Genomic DNA, 21,633 nt, shown 5'->3' with positions numbered 1-21,633 from the left:
CACTTCTCTTTTATTTCTGATTTTATTAATGTGGGTTCTCTCTCTCTTTTTAATGAGTCTGGCTAAAGGTTTGTCAATTTTGTTTATCTTCGCTAAGAACCAACTCTTGGATTCATTGCTCTTTTGTATTGTTTTTCTGGTTTCTATTTCATTTATTTCCGCTCTGATATTTATCATCTCCTTCCTTGTACTCCCTTTGGGCTTATTTTGCTGTTCTTTTTCAGATCCCTTAAGTGTGAAGATAAACTGTTGATTAGTGATGTTTCTTGTTTCTTTAGGTAGGCCTGCAATGCTATGAATTTCCCTCTTAGGACTGTTTTCGCGGCATCCCATAGATTTTGGGTCGTTGTGTTTTCATTTTCGTTTGTCTCGAGATATCTTTTGATTTCTTCCTTGATCTCCTGCTTGACCCATTCATTATTTAGTAACATGTTATTCAGCCTCCATGAATTTGTGTGTCGTCCAGTTTTTGTGCTGTAGTTGAATTCTAATTTCATAGCACTGTGGTCAGAGAAGACAATTGGTATGATTTCAATTTTCTTAAATTTATCAAGACTTGTTTTGTGGCCTAACATATGGTCTATCTTGGAAAATGTTCCATGTGCGCTTGAGAAGAACATGTATTCTGTAGCATTGGGGTGAAATGCTCTGAAAATATTGATTAAATCCAAGTGGTCCAATGTGTCATTTAAGGCCGTTGTTTCCATATTGATTTTCTGTCTGGAAGACCTGTCGACCTGTCCCTTGTTGTCAGAGGTGTGTTGAAGTCCCCTACTATGATAGTGTTACTGTTGATCTCTGTCTTTATGTCAGTCATTATCTGTTTTATATATTTAGGTGCTCCTATGTTGGGTGTATAGGTGTTTACTAGGGTTATGTCCTCTTGTCGGATCGATCCCTTTATTATTATATAGTGCCCATCTTTGTCTTTTAATATGTTCTTTATTTTAAAGTCTATTTTGTGAGATATAAGTATTGCAACTCCAGCTTTTTTCTCATTTCCATTTGCATGAAATATCTTACTCCAACCCTTCACTTTCAGCCTGTGTGTGTCTTTTGATCTGAGGTGAGTCTCTTGTATACAGCATATACAAGGGTCTTGCTTTATTATCCACTCAGCCACCCTATGTCTCTTGATTGGAGCATTTAATCCATTTACATTAAAGTGATTATTGATAGGTACATAGTTATTGCCATTTTTAAATCTGTAGTTAGATTGTTTTCATCTTCTATTTACAGAAGTCCTTTTAGTATTTTTTGCAATGCTGGCTTGGTGGTAATAAATTCCTTTAGCTTATCCTTTTCTGGGAAGCTCTTTATCTCTCCATCAACTTTAAATGATAGCCTTGCTGGATAAAGCAATCTAAGTTGTAGGCCTTCGTTTTCCATCACTTTGAGTGTCTTCTGCCACTCCCTCCTGGCCTTCAATGTTTCTGTAGAAAAGTCATTTGATAGTCTTATGGGAGTTCCCTTGTATGTAACCCTCTGTCTTTCTCTTGCTGCTTTTAGGATTCTCTCTTTGTCTTTAACCTTTGCCATTTTAAATATAATGTGTCTTGGTGTGGACCTGTTTGGGTTTATCCTGGTTAGAACTCTCTGCACTTCCTGGGCTTGTATGTTGGTTTCCTTCATCAGGTTAGGGAAGTTTTCGGACATTATTACTTCAAATATGTTCTCAATCTCTTGCTTCCTCTCTTCACTTTCTGGTATTCTTATGATGCGCATGTTGTTGTGCTTGATGTTATCCCAGAGGTCTCTTAAACCATCTTCATTGTTTTCTATTCTTTTTTCTTTCTGTTGTTCTGTTTGGGTGATCTCTGCTAACTTGTCTTTTAAGTCGCTGATTCGATCCTCTGCTTCATCTAACCTGCTGTTAATTCCTTCAAGTGAGTTCTTTATTTCAGTAATTGTGTTCTTTATTTCTAACTCGTTGCTCATTATGATTTCTACATCCTTCTTGATGTCGTCTCTAAGCTCCTTAAACATTCTTATCATCAGTGTTCTGAACTCTGTCTCTGATAGGTTGGTTACCTCTGTTTCATATGGTTCCATTTCTGGAGGTTTCTTCTGTTCTTTTGTTTGGCACGTGTTTCTTTGTTTCCCCATTCTGGCTGACTCTCTGTATTTGCTTTGATGTATTAGGTAGATCCCCTAGAGTTCTTAGTTCTTGCTGGGTTATCTTATGTACTATGTGTCCTTTATATTTGACTTGCACTACTTCGTTCTTCTCCTCTGCGTGAGTTCCAAAGGTGACTCTTCCGTTGTGTATATTGTCCTGTTAAAGAAGATCTTTAATTGCTTTTCGCTTGTGAGTAGGTGGGGTTAACTCCTAGGCCGACTAGTTGTGAGACTTGGCTCTGCCCACCGCAGGGTGCTCTGTTGCATGAGGGTTGACCGCTTAAATGTGGTTTGGCCTCTATGGGCTCTTGTGCCTATAGAGAATTCCCTCTGGGTGTGTCACTTGTAGGTCAAACCCAGTAGTACTCTGGTTTGGTCTGGAGTTGGCCTCTGGGTGTGTTGAATCTGTGCCTCTTAAGCTGGGCCCTTGAGCATCCGTGGAGGGACAATAATTCAGGAGTTGTTGGAGACATATGGAGGGAAGACTGAGTTGTGAGACTTTGAGAGGAAGGCTGGAGGATAGTCAGCTTTTTACCTGTGAGGCATCGTCTTCCCGGGAAGCTGGCAGTCTCTGCAATGGACTTTTGTACGTTGATTTTGTAGCCGGCAACTTTCCTGTATTCGTTGATTGTTTCTAATAGCTTTTTGAGGGAGTCGTTAGGGTTTTCTATATATACTATCATGTCATCTGCAAAAAGTGACAGTTTAACTTCTTCATTCCCAATTTGGATGCCTTTTATTTCTTTCTCTTGCCTGATTACTCTGGCGAGGACTTCCAACACTGTTGAAAACCAGAGGTGATAGGGGACAGCCCCGTCGTGTTCCTGAATGTAGAACAAAGGGCTTCAGTTTTTCATGGTTAATTATGACATTATCTGAGGGTTTGTCATATATGGTCTTTATTATGTTAAGGTATTTTCCTTCTATATATATTTTATCAAGTGTTTTATCATAAATCGATGTTATTTCTTGTCAAATGCTTTTTCTGCGATAATTGATATAATCATGATTTTTGTCCTTTATTTTGTTTATGTAATGTGTCACATTGATGGATTTGTGTATGTTGAAGCATCCTGGTGCGCCTGGGATGAACCCCACTTGGTCATGGTTATAATCTTTTTAATGCATTGTTACATTTGATTTGCTAGAATTTTGTCTAGGATTTTTGCATCTGTATTCATCAGAGATACTGGTCTGCAGTTTTCTTTTTTTGTATTGTCCTTACCAGGTTTTGGTATCAGGGTAATGTTGGCCTCATAAAATGAGTTAGGGAGTACTGTCTCTTCTTCAGTTTTTTGGAAGAGTTTGAGCAGGATTGGTACTAGATCCTCTTTGAAGGTTTGGTAGAATTCACTAGTGAAGCCATCTGATCCCAGACTTTTGCTTTTGGGAAGGTTTTGGATGATTGATTCAATTTCATTACTGGTGATTGGTCCGTTTAGATTTTCCAATTCTTCATGATTCAGCCTAGGAAGGGCTACATGTTTCTAAGAACTTGTCCATTTCTTCTAGGTTATTGAATTTAGTGGCATATAGTCCTTCATAGTATTCTTGGATGATCCTTTGTATTTCTGTGGCATCCGTTATAATTTCCCCTTTTTCATTTCTGATTTTGTTTATTAGTGTCTTCTCTCTTTTTATCTTAGTGAGTCTAGCCAAGGGTTTGTTAGTTTTGTTAATCTTTTCAAGGAACCAGCTCTTTGTCACATTAATTTTTTTCTATTGTCTTTTTGTTCTCTATTTTATTTAGTTCTGCTCTGATTTTTAATATTTCCTTTCTTCTGCTGACCTTGGGTTTCATTTGTTCTTCTTTTTCTAGTTCTTTAAGGTTAATGTGAGGTTATTTATTTGAGATTTTTCTTGTTTCTTGAGATAAGCCTGTAATGATATAAATCTCCCTCTTGAACCTGCTTTTGCTGCATCCCAAAAGTTTTTGTAGGATGTATTTTCATTCTCATTTGTTTCTATGTATCTTTTGATCTCTCCTTTTAATTTCTTTGACCTGGTCATTCTTTAATAGTATGTTGTTTAATGTCCATGTATCTGTGTTTTTTCCTGCTTTCTTTTTGCAGTTGATATCCAATTTCAAAGCCTTGTGAACAGAGAATATGCTTGGTATGATTTCAATCTTCTTAAATTTGCTGAGGTTAATTTTATGTCCCAATGTATGGTCTATCCTTGAGAATGTTCCATATGCACTGGAAAAAAATGTATATTCTGATGTTTTAGGATGAAGTGCTCTAGAAATGTCAATTATGTCCATTTCATCTAATGTGCATTTAGGACTGCTATTCCGCTATTTATTTTCTGTTTGGATGATCTATCCATAGCTGTCAATGATGTATTAAATCCCCTAGTATAATTGTGTTTTGGTCAATTTCTCCCTTTAGTTCTGTTATTAGTTGCTTCGTATATTTTTGTGCTCCCTGATTCGGGGCATAAATATTGATGACTATTATGTCCTCTTGTTGTATAGTCCCCTTTACCATTATGAAATGTCCATCTTTGTCTAGTGTTATCTTTTTCACCCTGAAGTCTGTTTCATCTGATATCATTATGGCTACACCTGATTTTCTCTGGATACCTTTTGCTTGGAGTTTCAATTTCCACCCTTTCACTTTGAGTCTATGCTTGTCCTTGTAGCTGAGATGTGTCTCTTGGAGACAGCATATGGCTGGGTTTAGGTTTTTGATCCAGTCTGCTATCTGTGCCTTTTTATTGATGAGTTCAGTCCATTTACATTTAGGGTGATTATTGGTATGGGAGGCTTTCCTATCGTTCTATCTTTAGTTTTCTGGTAAGGCTGTGTCTCCATTGTTTCTTTGCCTTTTTATTGTTGTTCATTATTTCTGTGTGGTTGTATTCTATGATGTTTCCCTCTGTTTCTTCTTTTATTACAGTACATATTTCAGTTCTGGATTTTTTTTGAGTGGTTACCATTAAGTTTATGTAAAAGAAAGTTTGATATTTAGAGTATTCCGTTTTCTTCAGCACGCTTACTTTCTCCATTCCCATGTTCTGGTTCAGGCCTTTACTCTCCCCCTTTTTATGTTTCGGTTGCCACAAATTGTCCCTGTTGATGGTGGTCGAATAGCCTCCTTTAGTATTTCCTGTAGTGCAGGTCGTGTTTGAAAATTCCCTCAGCTTCTGTGTGTCTGGAAAGGTCTTTATTCCTCCTTCATATCTAAAGGATATCTTTCCTGTGTATATTATTCTTGGCTCATAATTTCTGTCTTTCAGTAGTTTGACTATTTGGTTCCACTCCCTCCTGGCTTGTAGAGTTTCTGCTGAAAAATCTGATGATAATCTAATGGGCTTTCCTTTGTAGGTTACCGTCTTCTTTTCCCTGGCTGCCTTGAGGATTCTTTTTTTGTCGTTGATTTTTGACAGCTTCGATAAAATGTGCCTTGGAGAAGTCCTGTTGAGTTTGAAGTAATTAGGTGTTCTATTTGCTTCTCGGTTTCGAGGATCCAGTTCTTTCCACTGGAAAGAAATTTGGGAAGTTCTCATCAACTATTTGTTTGAATATACTCTGTGTTCCCTGCTCCCTTTTTCCCCTTCTGGTATGCCCATTATTCTTATATTGCTCTTTCTGATGGAATCAGAAAGTTCTTGTAGGATTCTTTCATTTCTTTTACGTCTCAAGTCTCTTTCTTCTTCCATCTGTGTCATTTCCAGGTTTCTATCTTCGATGTCACTGATTCTTTCCTCCATGTGGTTAACTCTACAACCTCAGCTGGCTATTTCTTTCTTCATTTCTTCTATTATGTTCTTAATCTCCAGAAATTCTGTTTGGTTGTTTTTTTTCAAAATTTCAATCTCTTTGGTAAAATGTTCATGTTGTTCTTTGATTGTGTTTCTGAGTTCATTAAACTGCCTTTCTGTGTTTTCTTGCTTTTCGTTGAGTTTTTTCAGAACTCCAATCTTGAATTCTTTGTCTTTTAAGTCACATATTTCCATATCTTTAAGTTCATTTTCTGGAGACGTTTCATTTTCTTTCTGAGCTGTCTTGTTGCCTTGGTTATTCATGGCAATTAATAATTTATTATCTCTCTTCCGAGACATCTACAGGATTGACTTCTGCAACAGGTTGATAGGAAGAGGTCTTTCTTTTGTTTTCCAGTGCGTGTTGTAGAATGTTTTATTTTATCTCCAACTGCAGCCTTATTTTCTCTCTCACACTGTAGTGTTACGTTTTCTCTGCACTGTTCCAGCTTATCACAGAGTGGGAAGATTCCCTGGAAGTCGGGCTTCTCTCCTGTTAACAGTTCGCCTGGGTCATAGGGCACCGCATCCGTGTAGGGATGTGGAGAGATTTTGAAGTTCCAAAGCTCTTCCTGTACCAGATTCAGAGCCCGTGTGTTTCAGCTGTTCTGTTCACTCCTGCAGGAATCCGGCCAGATAGGTGGGGTCAGGGGTGGGGTGGTTATTAGAGGTGGCCCAGAGCAATGGCAGCGACCACCACCACAGCCGGTCTTGCTTCCACAGCTCCCTCTCCTTTGCCGGAATTAGTTGGTCTGCGAATCTGTGTCTGCGGACCACCCTTCTCAGAACTGCAAATATTCTGTTGTTTTGATCAGACACTGCTGCTGTTCTGTTTCTAGCACTGGGCAGGTGGGGGAGGGCCAAACTCTGGGACGGTAGGGAGGGGGCGGCTAGTCTCAGTGCCTAAGCCTTCCGTTCTCTGCTTGGCAGTAAAGGCTTAAATCTCTGTCGTCAGCGTTCTTCCCTCAGTCTTTGCTCTGAGGTCTCTGCCGTGAGCGTTGGGTTCAGCCGTGTTATATGCTGTCCCCTCAGCCCTGTGGTCCATAAGCGGAGCCCTAGCAGTCCGAGTTCTTCCCTCTCCTGCAGCTGCAGTAGTTCCGGGATGCAGCGAGCTTGGAGCACTGAGCTAGGTCTGCGTCCTGCACCCGCACGTCTCCGTCTCCGCACTTCTCCCTTCCCCCTCCCCTGATTGCGCAATTTGCCCATCTTTAAGTGAATTCAGTAGTGAGCCTCTTCATCTTGCCTGTCTGCTGTGCAGGGAGTCCTTTGTGGAGTTATAGTTGTTAGATTTGTTGTACATTCCAGGGGAGATTTCCAGATGCTTACCTCACGCCGCCATTTTGATGACATCCCCAACATTGTATTTTTTTTATGACTAATATTCAATTGTATATACAGAGGGTGCAAAAAAATGTGTACACATTTTAAGAAAGAAAAACTGTATTAAAATTGTAATACTTAATGTATACTGATAACAAAAGATGACTACAAGTCACGTTTGACTTGCGCAATTACAAAGTGGTTACCATCAGCATCCAAACACTTCTGATTACGGCGAACTACTGCTTGAGCAACACTCACCAAAGTGTCCACTTGTGTACATATTTTTTGGTACCCCCGGTATGTACCACATCTTCTTTATCCAGTCTTCTATTTATGGGCACTTAGGTTGATTCTATATCTTGGCTATTGTAAATAATGCTGCAATGAACATAGGCATGCATATATCTTTCCAAATTAGTGTTCTGGATTTCTTCAGAGAAATACTCAGAAGTGAATTGGCTGGGTCATCATTTTTTGAGGAACCTCCATACTGTTCTCCATACTGACTGCATCAATTTGCAATGCTATAATACACACTGTTGCATTTTTCTCCGCATCCGTGCCAACACTTGCTCTTTGTTGATTTATTGATGATAGCCATGCTGACAGGTGTGAGATGATATCACATTTTGGTTTTTATTTTCATTTCTCTGATGATTAGTGGCGTTGAACATCTGTTCATATGTCTGTTGGCCATTTGTATCTCCTCTTTGGTTAAATGTCTGTTCAGGTCCTCTGCTCATATTTTAATTGGCTTGTTTGTCTTTTTGGTGTTGTATGAGTTCTTTATAAATTTTGGATATTAACACCTTATCAGATGTATCATTGGTGAATATCTTCTCCCAATTGGTAGATTCTTCTCACTTTGTTGTTGGTTTCCTTTGCTGAGCAAAAACTTTTTAGTTTGATGTAGTTCCATTTGTTTACTTTTTCTTTTGTTTCCCTTGCCTAAGGAGATATTTCCAAAAAAATATATTAGTAAGAACAATGTCAGAGAGTTTACTACTTAGGTTTTCTTCTAGAAATTTTATTGTTTCAGGTCTTACATTTAAGTCTTAATCCATTTTTGGTTTATTCTTATATATGGTGTAAGGTGGTGGTTTAGTTTCTTTTTTATTTTTTCCTCGAGGCCTTTTTTCCAAGTTAAGTTGTTGTCATTTCAATCTTAGTTGTGGAGGGTGCCATTCAGCTTCAAGTTGTTGTCCTTTCAGTCTTAGTTGTGGAGGGCGCAGCTCAGTTCCAGGTCCAGTTGCCATTTTCTAGTTGCATGGGGCACAGCCCACCATCCCTTGTGGGAGTCGAGGAATCGAACTGGCAACCTTGTGGTTGAGAGGATGCGCTCCAACCAACTGAGTCATCCAGGAGCTCAGCGGCAGCTCAGCTCAAGGTGCCGTGTTCAATCTTAGTTGCAGGGGGCGGAGCCCACCATCCCTTGCGGGACTTGAGGAGTTGAACTGGCAACCTTGTGGTTGAGAGAAAACTGGGCCATGTGGGAATCGAACTGGCAGCCTTCAGAGTTAGGAGCACGGAGCTCTAACCGCCTGCGCCACCAGGCCGGCCCTAGTTTCATTCTTTTTGCATGTATCTGTTTAGGTTTTCCAACATCATTTATTGAATAGACTGTCTTTACCCCATTGTATATTTTTGCCTCTTTTGTCATAGATTAGTTGACCATATAGGCGTGGGTTTATTTCTGGGCTCTCTATTCTGTTCCTTTGATCCATGTGTCCATTTTTATGCCAGTACCATGCTGTTTTCCTTACCATAACCTTATAGTACTGTTTGATATCAGGTAGCATGATTCCTCCAACTTTGTTCTTCTTTCTCTAGATGCTTTGGCTAATCGGGTCTTTTGTGGTTTGATATAAATTTAGGATTATTTGTTCTACTTCTGTAGCACACTATATTTTAATTCATCATTTATGTCCATCTTCCTGACTAAACCTATCTCCTCTGTTCACTTTGGGTTTATGAGAAGGGCTGGAAGTGTCTCTGCAAATTAAGACTGGTGATGAGTCCAGTGTGGTAAGATCCACATGGGAGCAGGATAGAGGTAGGCAACGGAGCTCGTAAGGTTTGCTGGGTCTGAGTCACCAAGAGCCTCACTAGCCATGCAAGAGGCTGGACTTGATCCCATGCTGAGTGTGGAGCCAATGGAGGGGCTTAAATATGATCAGACTCGGGTAAATGGTGGTTATGTGCAGGCTGATGACAGAGTGAAGGCCTAGCAGAGGCAGCTGGGACAAAAGAAAAATATAGGTCTGGATTCCAGAGAAAAACTGGATTTTGAAACAATGAGTCTTGGCCACTGTTGTGTCTACTGCTATTCAGGATCATTTGGACTTATTTCTCCCTCAAGAATTTTACAAGCCAGCCAGGGTGGTGTGTATGTGTGCAAAACAAGATCGATATGGCAAGTGATATATAATTTTAAAATCTATGTTTAACCAAGTTTAAAAAACATAAAATAAAAATCCAACATGATAAGGAAGTACTGTATCAAAAAAAAAAAAAAAAAAAGATGGATATGGCAAAGCAAGAAAAATGGTTGAGAATGTTGGCAGGCTCTGAGCTGGTCTACCTGAGCTCAAATCCTGATGAATGACCACATGAAAGTTACCTGACCTTTTTATGTCTTAGTTGTTTTCATCTTTAAAGTGAGAATATGTATCTCATTGCATTGTTGGGAGGAGTAAGAGCTAAGGAATGTAAAATGCTTGGAACATAATGAGCACTCAATAAATATAAGCTATTATGATTATAAGAATATTACAAGTTAACCCAGAGAAGGGAGTGCTCACATTGGTCTGGGGCAGCCAAAGACTTCATAAGAGTGGCTTAGGGGATGGGTCTGCTGAGAGAACAGAGACACAGAGAGAATCTAGGGTCTTTCTGGGTTTGTGGGGAGTAGAGAAAAATGGGTTTTCAATGTGCATACTGTAAACTCATGACTTACAAATCTCATTTCTTCCAGCAGATGGTCAGCTCCAAAATATTTGTTAAATGAATGAAAGCTTCCAAAATATTTTTTACATATTTTCAAAATTTTGTTAAAATTATTATTTTATGAGAAACAGAAACTCATAGACATAGACAATAGTTTAGTGGTTGCCAGAGGGTAAGGGGGGTGGGGGGTGGGGGGTGGGAGATGAGGGTAAGGGGGATCGAATATATGGTGATGGAAGGAGAACTGACTCTGGGTGATGAACACACAATGGGATTTATAGATGATGTAATACAGAATTGTACACCTGAAATCTATGTAATTTTACTAACAATTGTCACCCCAATAAATTTAATAAAATTAAAAAAAATTATTATTTTATTAAGAAACACTCATTGCAAAAATTTTACCCATTTATTAAAGAAACTTTAGAAAATAGACATTGTCAAACCTATTTAGTGAGTTGAATTATAACCACTCCACTGGTTTTGATAGAATGATGTGGAAACTTAGTCAACTTTTTCAAATTACTTCTATTTATTATAAAATTATTCAATATAACAAAAGATTGTGCAATATAAAATTATCTAATCTATCCAAGCTTCCTATTGAAACAACAGCCCACACAGGCAAATTTCTGTGGGGGAGAGGCAGAGGCCATATATAGTACTTTACCATCTAGGTGAGTGTCATGTTAGGATGCATTCTCCCCACAGCTGCTTAGGTGTTCACTGTGGATTGGAATCCAGGATAATGGCTCCCCAATCAGAGGGGGAGGGCCAGAGCCTTCAGCTTGAGAATCCCTCCACCTTCAAGGGCTAGAAAGTGGGAGGACAGTATGTCATCCTTGCCATAGTAGGCACAAATGTCATCAACTTCTACAAGCTCATGGCTCTTGTACTCTGGAGTGGGGAGGCTTTCTGAGATTGATTTTCAGGGTTATTGCCTTCCTGATCTGATGGGCTGCATGCAAATGAGCAAACCCTAGCATGTTGATCCTAGGTATGACTGGTGCACATTTAGTTCTGCTGTGTCTTATGAATATGCAAGTAGGCAACGCCAATATGTGCTGATATGTACTAATACTATGTGTTGACCCTCCCTGACATAGGATATATGTTGGTAATTAATTACTGTACCCAGAACTGGGACTTAGAGTCATAGTTCATATACATACCCGCTCTATACACATAAACAAAAAAGAAGAAAATTACAATTTTTCATAATCCCACCACTGCTAGCCTTTTGTTGAGGTTATGCATGAGGTGTGTGGGGGGGATATGTGTGTGTGTGTGGGGTGTTTGTGTGTATGATGTTTTATATATTTGTGCAGATATGTAATTTTAAAAAATAAAACTATAGCAATAGAGTGAGATAATACTATAAATACTGTTGCATACCTTTTTTTCAATTAAACATAAATTAATGGACATATTTCTGGGTTTGCCACTTATTAACTAGGTAATCTTGAGTGAGTTACTTAATCTCCCATACTTCAATGTTTTCATCTATAAAAACGAAAATATGAGTATTTTATCACAGGGAGTTATAGTGTAAGGATTAAATGTAAGGATTAAATGTATTATAAGGAGATAATACATTTGGAATGCTTAATTTGGGTGCAGTAAATGTTACTCTTAATAAGTGATTAAATATTCTTCTCCAAAATATTAAATGGCTGTATAGCATTCCATTGTATTGATACACTGACATATGTTACATACATTGTAAATATATTATATTTATGTTACAATTATAAATTATATTTATAATATGGTATTTATATTGTATAAAATGTGTATATTATATTTATATTGTAATTATATTATAAATATATATTATGTTATATATTATTTATACACATGATATATATCTGGGATGTGCATTGATGTACCGATAAGTGGCATATGTATAAATGGCATATGTTTACTCATACATATGCTATTATATCAATACATATTTGTTATATATATAACATCAATTAATTATATCTAGATATTTAGTTTGTTTCTTCTTTTTTCAGTGTTATAAATAATAGTCTTAGTCCATTTGGTCTGCTATAATAAATTATCGTAGACCAGGAGGCTTACACAACAAATATTTATTTTTCACAGTTCTAGCCGCTGGAAAGTCCAAGATAGAGGTGCTGGCAGATCCAGTGAAGACCCACTTTTTGGTTTGCAGATAGATGTCTTCTCATAGTATCTTCACATGGCAGAAAGGGAGCAAATTAGCTCTCTGGCCTCTTCTCATAAGGGCATTTATCCCTTTATGAGGGCTCCACCCTCATAACTACCTTCCAAAGAACCAACTTCCAAATACCATCACAATGGGAATTAGGGTTTCAACATATGAGCTTTTCAGGGGGGGATGCATTCAGTCCCTAACAACAATACTTCAGTGAACATTCTTACAGCTAAATAATTACATACATCATTGAATATTTCATTAGGATAAATTCCCAGAAGTGAACATGATGATTTAAATAAAATAATGTCTTAAATATTTTTTGCAGTTGTTATATATTTCATTTTAAATACCAAGTGTTCACACAAGCTGGAATTCAGCAGAATCAGGAAAAGCATCATTGGTTGGTTTCACTCACTTCTGAATGACTGTGAGACTCATCAGTGCTGTGGCAGGGAGTTGTGCTTAGTTACTTTTTATTGCTGAATACTATTCCACTGCCACTATTCCACTGCCACACCTATTTTACTGCCTCCTTTTAGTTGCTTCTACATTTAACTATGTGTTACTGATATCCAGATTCTACTCAATAGGTTAGACTTACGTTTGTGGCTAAGAGTAGATAAAATAATTGTTACTTCCTGAGGATAATTTCTTATGTGAAAATCCTAAATGATAATGAACACAAATTATTATACTAGTCAGGCTCAAAACTCTTAACGTAGGTGTGTTAATTTTTTTTCATTTATCTCTCAAGAAATCTTTAAAGACTGCCCAATGTGCCCCAATGAGAATAAAATCATCAACTGAAAATTTTAGGAAAATTTTCTCGTTTGAAGAAGGTTACTTCTATCTTGCTGCATTCTATACCTAAGTTTAGTCCCTAAACCCTGGAACTGAAAACACCCTTGGAAATTCCAGTTCAGCTCTTTCATTTTACAGAAGAGAAAGCAGGTCCAGAGAGGGGCAGTGGTTTGTCTACAGTCATCCTTAGCTGGTGGCAGAGGTAGAACTGGAAGTTCTGTCTTCTGATGCCAAGTCCAGTGGCATTTCTGCTTGAGCACACTGTTTTTCCCACGGTGTGACCTTGGCCAGCTCCTTTCTCTCTCAGTCCATACGATTACTGAGTAGACAGCCCTGTGTGAGTCTAGATAATGCAGAGTTGAGGCCTGGGAGGGGTCAGGGTTGGGTGGTAGGTGGTGAAGGAGTGGCCAGTTATTCTCAGATTAGGAACTGGAGAAGGCCTTGTGGAGTTGGGCCAACAGGATTGGGCTTAAGCCAGTAGCAGCCTAGGAGCTGTATAAGAAGGTCTAGTGGAAGAAAAGTCTGGAAAGGCAGAATGGAGGGCCCTGCTTCCCGCCATAGGGGTGTGGATTTTAGTTCTGCAAAGCTGTGGAGCCACTGAAGGGCTTCTGTGTTTGTTTGTTTGTTTGTTTTGTTTGGAAAATATATATAAAATTTGCTATTTTTGCTATTTTATTTTCTTTTCTAGTTTCAGTGGATACTTTTATTATTTATTTCATAGATCACCAACTTCATCTCCCTCCCTCCCAACAATTGGAACTTCATCTTGTTTCCATGCTGAGTAGTGAAACAATGACAAAGCTAATCAGAATAAGCTACTTCAAAAACAGAACTAAGCCAACAGCTGACTTTCTTTCAACAGGCAAAATATAAATATATGCACTTTAGAATGCATAATGGTTCAGTCACTAAGAAATTCAAATGGGATCTTGAAGGATGTAGGCAAATCCAGTAAAGATGAGCTGAGATGCTGTGCAACTGTGTAAGGGTTCCTGATGCTGCATCTCTTGGCCACTAGCTGAATCTTGACATGGGGGAAGATTTTAGCTAATGCCAAGTGCAGATACGGAATTGACTTAGGGGATGGGAACAGGAACCAAAAGACAGGAAAGTACTATACATTGCTGAGAGCACCCACCCTAGGAAGGACTTTACCTTCCAGGAGCTCTAAATTGGCACCACCCCCAGTGCTCACATGGCTGACTTTATCCTCCAGTGTTCCATTTGGCAAAGCAAGTGACAGTGTCTCCACTACCTATAATGATGATGCAGCCCCTGGAAGTGGCTTTCACCACCTCGTCCATGAGGACTTTGGTCCCTCAGGCAAAAGCTTCCCATTCAAATACGCCCACAGGTCCATTCCACATAATCTGCTTAGCCCTTGCTGCTCTCAGGACCACAGTCTAAGTCCATCCAGCCAGCCGTTGTGCCAGAGGTCACAATGGCTTGGCCAGTCTTGGCATTCTCCTCAAACTTCTTATCAGTGACAAAGCCAACAAGCAAGGTAATTTTCACACCTTTTTTCTCAGCTTTGGACACCAGGTCTTTGATGATCTTGGCTCCCTCTTCATCAAACAGAGAAGTGCCAATCTCTCCATGTTATTGAGCATCTTCAGGAAGGTTAAAGTTATTTCACCACCAATAATCATCATAACGACTTTTTGATAAGTTGAATCTTGTCTTCAACTTTAGCTCCACACAGGATGGCCAGGAAGGGTTGCTCTGTGATCTCCAAGGCCTTGGCAAAGTAGTTTAGCTCCTTCTTCATTAAAAAACTTCCACTGGTGTGGTCAGACGGTTCAGTTGGTTAGAGCACGGTCTCTTAACAACAAGGTTGCCGGTTCAATTCCCACATGGGCCAGTGAGCTGTGCCTTCCACAACTAGATTGAAAACAACAGCTTGAGCTTGGAGCTGAGCCGCCGGGGTGGGGTAGCTTGTTGGCTCAGTGGTTGAAGCATGGTGTTCCTAACATCAAGGTCGTAGGTTCAATTCCCACACAGCCCAGTGAGAAGCAATGACTTGACTTGGAGCAGAGCTGCGCCCTCCACAACTAGATTGAAAACAACGACTTGATGTGGAGCTGAGCTGCACTCCCCACAGCTAGATTGAAGGACAATGACTTGATGTGGAGCTGATGGGTCCTGGAGAACCACACTGTTCCCCAATATTCCCCAATAAAAAATAAAAACATACATCTTTATGTGGCAGACTGACTCCCACCATGGAGTGTGGGCTCTGTGAGCAGTGCCAAAGCATCATTGGAATAGACATGCCCTAGCTTGGAAGTGACGTTTGGAATCTGTCTGCTTTAGCTGGCTTGGCTTTAATCTTGTCCCCAGAAGCATCTTTTCCCTTTCCTTCTTCCTACCCATGAAAGCAAAGGCTCTCCAGCAGGATGACCGACCCAGCAGTTGGGTCAACAGAAGACTTCACTTTCTCCACTTCAGGGCCCACGCAGTCCTTCAGGAACAAAACATCCTTTCCCAGCAGAGATTTGAGTTCCACAGCAACTGGCTCCAAGGAGTACTTGTCAGGCATGGGGATGCCATCAGACTGGCCCGGGTGACTCATAAGAACAACTGACTCCATTTTCCAAGCAGAATTTGATGCTTGGGATGGCAGCCTTGAGCCTCTGATTGTTTGTTACCTGGTTGTTCTTCATAGGAACATTGAAGTCCACTCTCAAAACAACCCGCTTTCCAAATATATGGTGATGGAAGGAGAACTGACTCTGGGTGGTGAACACACAATGAGATTTATAGAAGATGTAATACAGAATTGTACACCTGAATCTATGTAACTTTACTAACAACTGTCACCCCAATAAATTTAAAAATAAAAATAAAAAAACCCGCTTTCTCTTCATGTCCAGCTTGTCCACAGTCAGCTTGTTAAAAAGCGACATCTTGGCAATATACTGTGTAGCAGTGGTGAGAGGCTAGGGGCTCAGACAGCGGCAGAGAGAGCAGCTGACTTGCACTGGAGGTTGTGTGCAGAATCTACGAGTATATACCTAGGAGGGGAATTTCTGGGTTATATGGTAATTCTATGTTTAACTTTTTGAAGAACCACCAAAATTTTTTCCACAGCAGCTGCACCATTTTATATTCCCACCAGCAATGTACAAGAACCACTGGAAGGGTTTGAGCAATGCTGGAATAAGATAACCCTCCACAAGCCACCTCCTCTACTGGACTGCTGCAGTATTCTTCAGGGATTAGGAAATGACTACTCCTATGTAAACTGCCTGCTTCTGGGCTATTGCAATGCACTCCTGATTGTTTCTTTTTCGTGTAGGTATTTAATTCTTCACTGATTACTTCTCTCCTTAATCCTAATACATCCCAACGTATGAAAATTTTCAGCAAAACAATTGGATCTCCCTCATTCTAGCATATTTCTGCTTTGCTGTATATTTTCTCCTCTCCTTGAAAGCTTTCTTATTGGATTCAGGGAAAGAGTTAGTATCTTGGCTTTGTGACCATCAGCAAGTCACGGAAATTTTCTAGGCTTGTTGCCTTGTGGAGGATGTTGGGAAATGTGATGTCTGAAGACTTTTTTCAGAAGACTATCTTAAAACTTGGGATAAAAGGAGCAAAGTTATATAGTATATCTGTCGTGGGAGGCGGCCTGCGGGGTCTCAGCTCCTGCTCCCCACATAAGAACGCAGGATGTGGCTAGGCCAAAAAGGAACACCTACAGAGCCATAGGTAGGGGAGTCATACCACTATAGTCTCACTGGAGGCTGGATTCACATGACGTGCGGCCTGCTGTCCGCTTTTCTGCCTGACAACTGACCGACTCCACTCAACTAACCAACCAGCACAGACGCGGCAGTTATATCAGTGGCCAATTGGCTAACCAGCCAACTAGCCACAGCCGACGGCCATCTAACTACCTGAGCCAGCACCTTTCCACGTGAGGCCAAGAGCCTGGAAACTGCTCTCTGGGGCTCTGTTCCCACCATATCTTTGCAATACTTCTTATATTCTCAATCTTGATGTTGAACTTTTAAAACTGAGGTCCTAATTACATTTAAACTTTTATGTCCAAATCCCAGGGTGGTTTATGTCTTAAAACATTTTTTCTACAATCCATGTGGAATCATTCAAATTCACATTCCACATGGTTTTGAAATGTGATTACTATTATTATTATTAATTTTTAAATAATAATGTTTATCTTTTCTTGAATTTTCCTCCTATGGTGGATACACATAAGACCATCAAAGCAGCTTATATTTGTCACAATTTATACATTTGGGGATAATTTTTAAAATTTGTTCAAAACCAGTAAATACCATGTAATTTTACGTATATAAATATATATTCTTTATAGTAATATTAATATATATAATATACTTTACTTATACATATTTATAAATATAGAATATGTTCATTATAGTAACACAATGTAAGAAAGCAGTGTTTTCTGGTTCGATTGTTTTCTAGATGCCCCAGCAGTTATTGCTTTGACTTTAGTGTGATAAATTTACAATAGGAAGAGGTGATAAAATTATTGTACTTAGAAAGTATTATATGAAAAAGTACATATAGTACAATATTAAAATAATGCACCAGAATATAGCAATCTAGAGTTTATATTAATTGGTCTTTCTTAGATTGGGAAGTTCTAAAATATGTTGTTTATGGACTCTGCCAGCTCATTTGTATCTATTTTTCAGAAACACAGCTCCAGAACACAGTCTGATTATTTCAGGGCCTGCTGGGTAAAGTGAACTATCTAAAAGCAAGCAATGTTTATAGTTACTCTGATGCAACACAATTTAGATTCTCTTTGGCAAATAAAACTAAATAACGGCTCTTCTACTTCTCAGCCATGGTCAATAGAGAGCTTTGAGGTCCTTGTTCAAATGAACATCATTGCAAAGGCAGCTTCTGGAAAGAAGGGCCAGAAAGCCTGTGTGGATACATCATACCAGATACCCCTATCAGGCTGTGCTGTGTCTTTAGATCACCTCGTCAGGACACGTTTGTTTGTAAAATCAGGATTAGCTTACACTGTTATGGTTTTAATTTGAAACAAAATGAAGAAATAAAAATTCAGATACAGACTTAAAAAGGAAAGAAATTCTAATTCATGCTACAATATGGATAAACCTTGAGAACATTGTGTTTAGTGAAATGAGCAGTTACAAAAAGACAAATACTGCATGATTCCACTTATATGAGGAATATTCTACTCTCTTACTAGAGCCATCAAACTCATAGGGACAGAAAGTAAAACTGGTTTCCAGAGGCTGGGGAGGGGAAATATAGAGTTGTGGTTTCATGGGTGTAGAGTTTCAGTGGGTAAGATGAAAAGTTCTGGAGATGGATGGGAGTTATGGTTGTACAACAATGTGAATGTACTTAAAGCTGTTGAACTGTATACCAAAAAATATTAAGGATGGTAAGTTTTATGTTAGGCACATTTTATCACACACACAAAAATTTAGATAGAAAATCTACTTCAGGGACTCCGGTCAAGATGATAGAGCAGGTAGATACTGTGCTTGGCTTCTCCCATGACCTCCTCAAAATTACAACTAAATTGCAGAACAACCACCCTGAGAACCACCTGAAGGCTAGCTGAACAGAACTCCTATAATTAAGGATATAAAAAAGAAGCCACATAGAGACTGGTAGGAAGGGTGGAGACTGGTAGAAAATGAGCAGGCCCCACACCCATGTGTGGTGGTTAATAATCAAAAGGATATCTTGGCAACAGAGGTTCCCACTGAGGAGCAAGGGATCCCAGCCCCACAATGGGCTCCCCAACCCGAAGCACCAGTGCCAGGAGGAGGAGTCCATAGCTGGCTGTGAAAATAAGCAAGGACTCAGTCCAAATGAGACAGAGGCTGCTGTACACCAAGGCATCTTCTTAAAGTGTCCACACACAGACTCACTCACAAACACTCGCCCTAAGCTCCAGTGATGGGACAGCAGCTCAAAAAGCATCAGGAACACATAGGAAGGAGATTAATTGTCTGGCTTTAGGGCATGGGGTGGAGGGGCAGATCTCTCTGGGCAGATCTCTCTAGAGTGGTTGCAAGTGCCATTGTTCCTTTTTTGAACCCTTCCTCTACCAAGCCAGCAGGCCCAGGTGGGCACCAACTGAGTCTCCTTTAAACTCACTAACACCACTCCACCCTACCCTGGTGATTCTCTGAGACCCCACTCCACCCAATTCATGGACCAGCCTAAACCACTTTCAGAGGCTAATCCACACAAGGAGCTGGCCTGGGCCTGTGCTGCAGACTTTCCTAAAATTTACTGAAGGGCCACAAACTCCAAACAATGAATAGCTGAACTTAACATGCCCTGTACTTCTTCCTAAGTGGCCTCAAACCTAGCACAGACAGCTATAAATCATTGATCATGCTGTAGTTTCTACCAGGTTGCTCTAAGCCAGACACAGGCAGTGGCTAAACTTGATTTGCACCAGAACCTCTCCCAAGAAGCCCCAGAACCAACATACCTGGTGGCCAACTTCAGACCACACTACAGCACCACCCAATTAGCACCACAAATGACACACCCAAACAGTGGACTCTGCAGGCACCAGAGCCCCACTAAAGTGAATCCTGCTCCATGGGGTCAGCCCCTGCACAACATCTTGTCCACTGTAGTCACAGCAAGTCCTCACAGACAGCCTGAGGGTTAATCCCTCCCATTAACATGCCAACAGCAATCAAGGCTCAAGTATAATATCAGAGCACACACAACCCACACAAGGGACACACCTGGAGCATCTGGCTCAAGTGACAAGGGAGACTGCACCACTGTGCCCCACGGGACACCTACTACATAAGGCCACTCTACTAAGATTGGGAGACATAGCAGATCTACCTAATACATAGAAATAAACACAGGGAGGCAGGCAAAATTAGGACACAAAGAAACATGTCCCAAATGAAGGAACAGGACAAAGCTCAGAAAAAGAACTAAATGAGATAGAGACAAGAATCTACCAGACACAGAGTTCAAAACACTGGTTATAAAGATGCTCATACAAATTCATTTATATATGGAATTCAAAAAAACAATTACAAACAAACAAAACAGAAACAGACCAAATTTTAAAACCTGTGCTCAGGTCTGTTTAATCATTTTCATTCTACCTCACACCAAAGTTAGTAGACTTCTTTCATCTTAGGTAGATGGTAGTTGAAACAGGGAGATTAAGGAGTGAGAAGAGAAAGCAGCCAAGGATGGACCCTTCAGGAACACCAACCACTAAAGATTAAGAGGTGAAAGCAGGCAGTGCTAGGTCTTGTGTTTGCTAGTCCTTCCATTTTCAGGTCCTTATCTAGTTTTCCCTAATGCTTTGCTTGATTTCTTGTTGCTTCATTAAGAATCTAATCATAGTTGATCTTGGAGGAGCTAGGAGTTCATCAAGAATCTAATCTAAGTTGATCTTCTACTTGGAACGTCTTTACACACTTCGTCTATTCCTTTTTGTTTTTCCCAGTAGAAGGTTATTGGAAACTGAAAAAGAGCTCTGTCCTTCCCATTCACTGTGGTAAAACTTTTGGATTGGATAGTAAGAGTGAATTGAGATAGCAAGTCTTGAGGTATTTTGCCAAAATGATTTACTGACCAAAAATACTGGAGAACCACTACTTAGTGACATAGAGTAAAAATGACCTGAAATAATTGCTCTTTGTCAGGTCCTATGTGTTTTCTGATATGCTAGTAATAATAACTAACATATAGATAGCACTTTACAGTGTAAAAAAGTGCTTCTTAATTACATACACTCATAACCCTCTGGTGAAATAAGTATCAACCTTCCCTGTGTGTGGTAGTTCTGTTAGTATTAACATTGATTCTGGAGATTCCAGATTCTGTTTACTGTGTTGTAACAAAGGCCCACATACAATACATACCAAATGATATTGTCACCAGAAAATCAAAGTTTAAAGGTATTTAGAAAACAGGACAGGCCTGTGGAAAATGCCTTGTCTTAGCAACTTCAGAATGAGATATAATAAATGCTGGCTCTGAAGACAATGAGCAATTTGGGCAATCTCAGGTGTGATGCCAAGAGGGAAAATGAAATTTTCATTCACTCAATAAAAATTAATTGATGGCTTATGTTCCAGGTACTCTGTTAGGTACTGGGACCATAAAAATTAGTCAGACCTTGCCAAACCTTGACCTTGGAGGATCTACAGTTTAGAATCGTATAATGAAGTTAAGGCATGATTTCAAAGATTTCCTGTGATTTTACTTTTCAGAGTTATCTCTTTTCTCCATTGTGGATCTTAAACTATAGTTTCATATTTTATGTCCTATATAATAACCCAATGTATTGTCCCTTACATAGGAATATATAAAGGTCTTAAAAGTTGGTAGGAGGAAAAAGTAGGTAAGGTTTATGGATATGATGTGAGGAACCTTGAGAAGACTGTACTTTATTAGTCTCTCTATGAAATCTACCACAAAGGACATAATGAAATCTTCAAGAAGGACCCAGGGGAAAAACT

At 39.6% G+C, this 21,633-nt stretch overlaps 1 pseudogene; it reads right to left on the bottom strand.

The window, feature by feature from the left end:
* Positions 1-14,212: 14,212 nt before the first annotated feature.
* On the bottom strand, positions 14,213-16,158 carry LOC109438866 (phosphoglycerate kinase 1-like; annotated as a pseudogene).
* Positions 16,159-21,633: the final 5,475 nt, after the last annotated feature.

Source organism: Rhinolophus sinicus, chromosome 4, assembly GCF_057876585.1.
Source record: "Rhinolophus sinicus isolate RSI-liver-muscle chromosome 4, RSI-T2T, whole genome shotgun sequence".
NCBI classification, from domain to species: Eukaryota; Metazoa; Chordata; class Mammalia; order Chiroptera; family Rhinolophidae; genus Rhinolophus; species Rhinolophus sinicus.
Note: the sequence above shows the minus strand (reverse complement) of the source record. Positions and strands in the feature narration are given on the sequence as shown.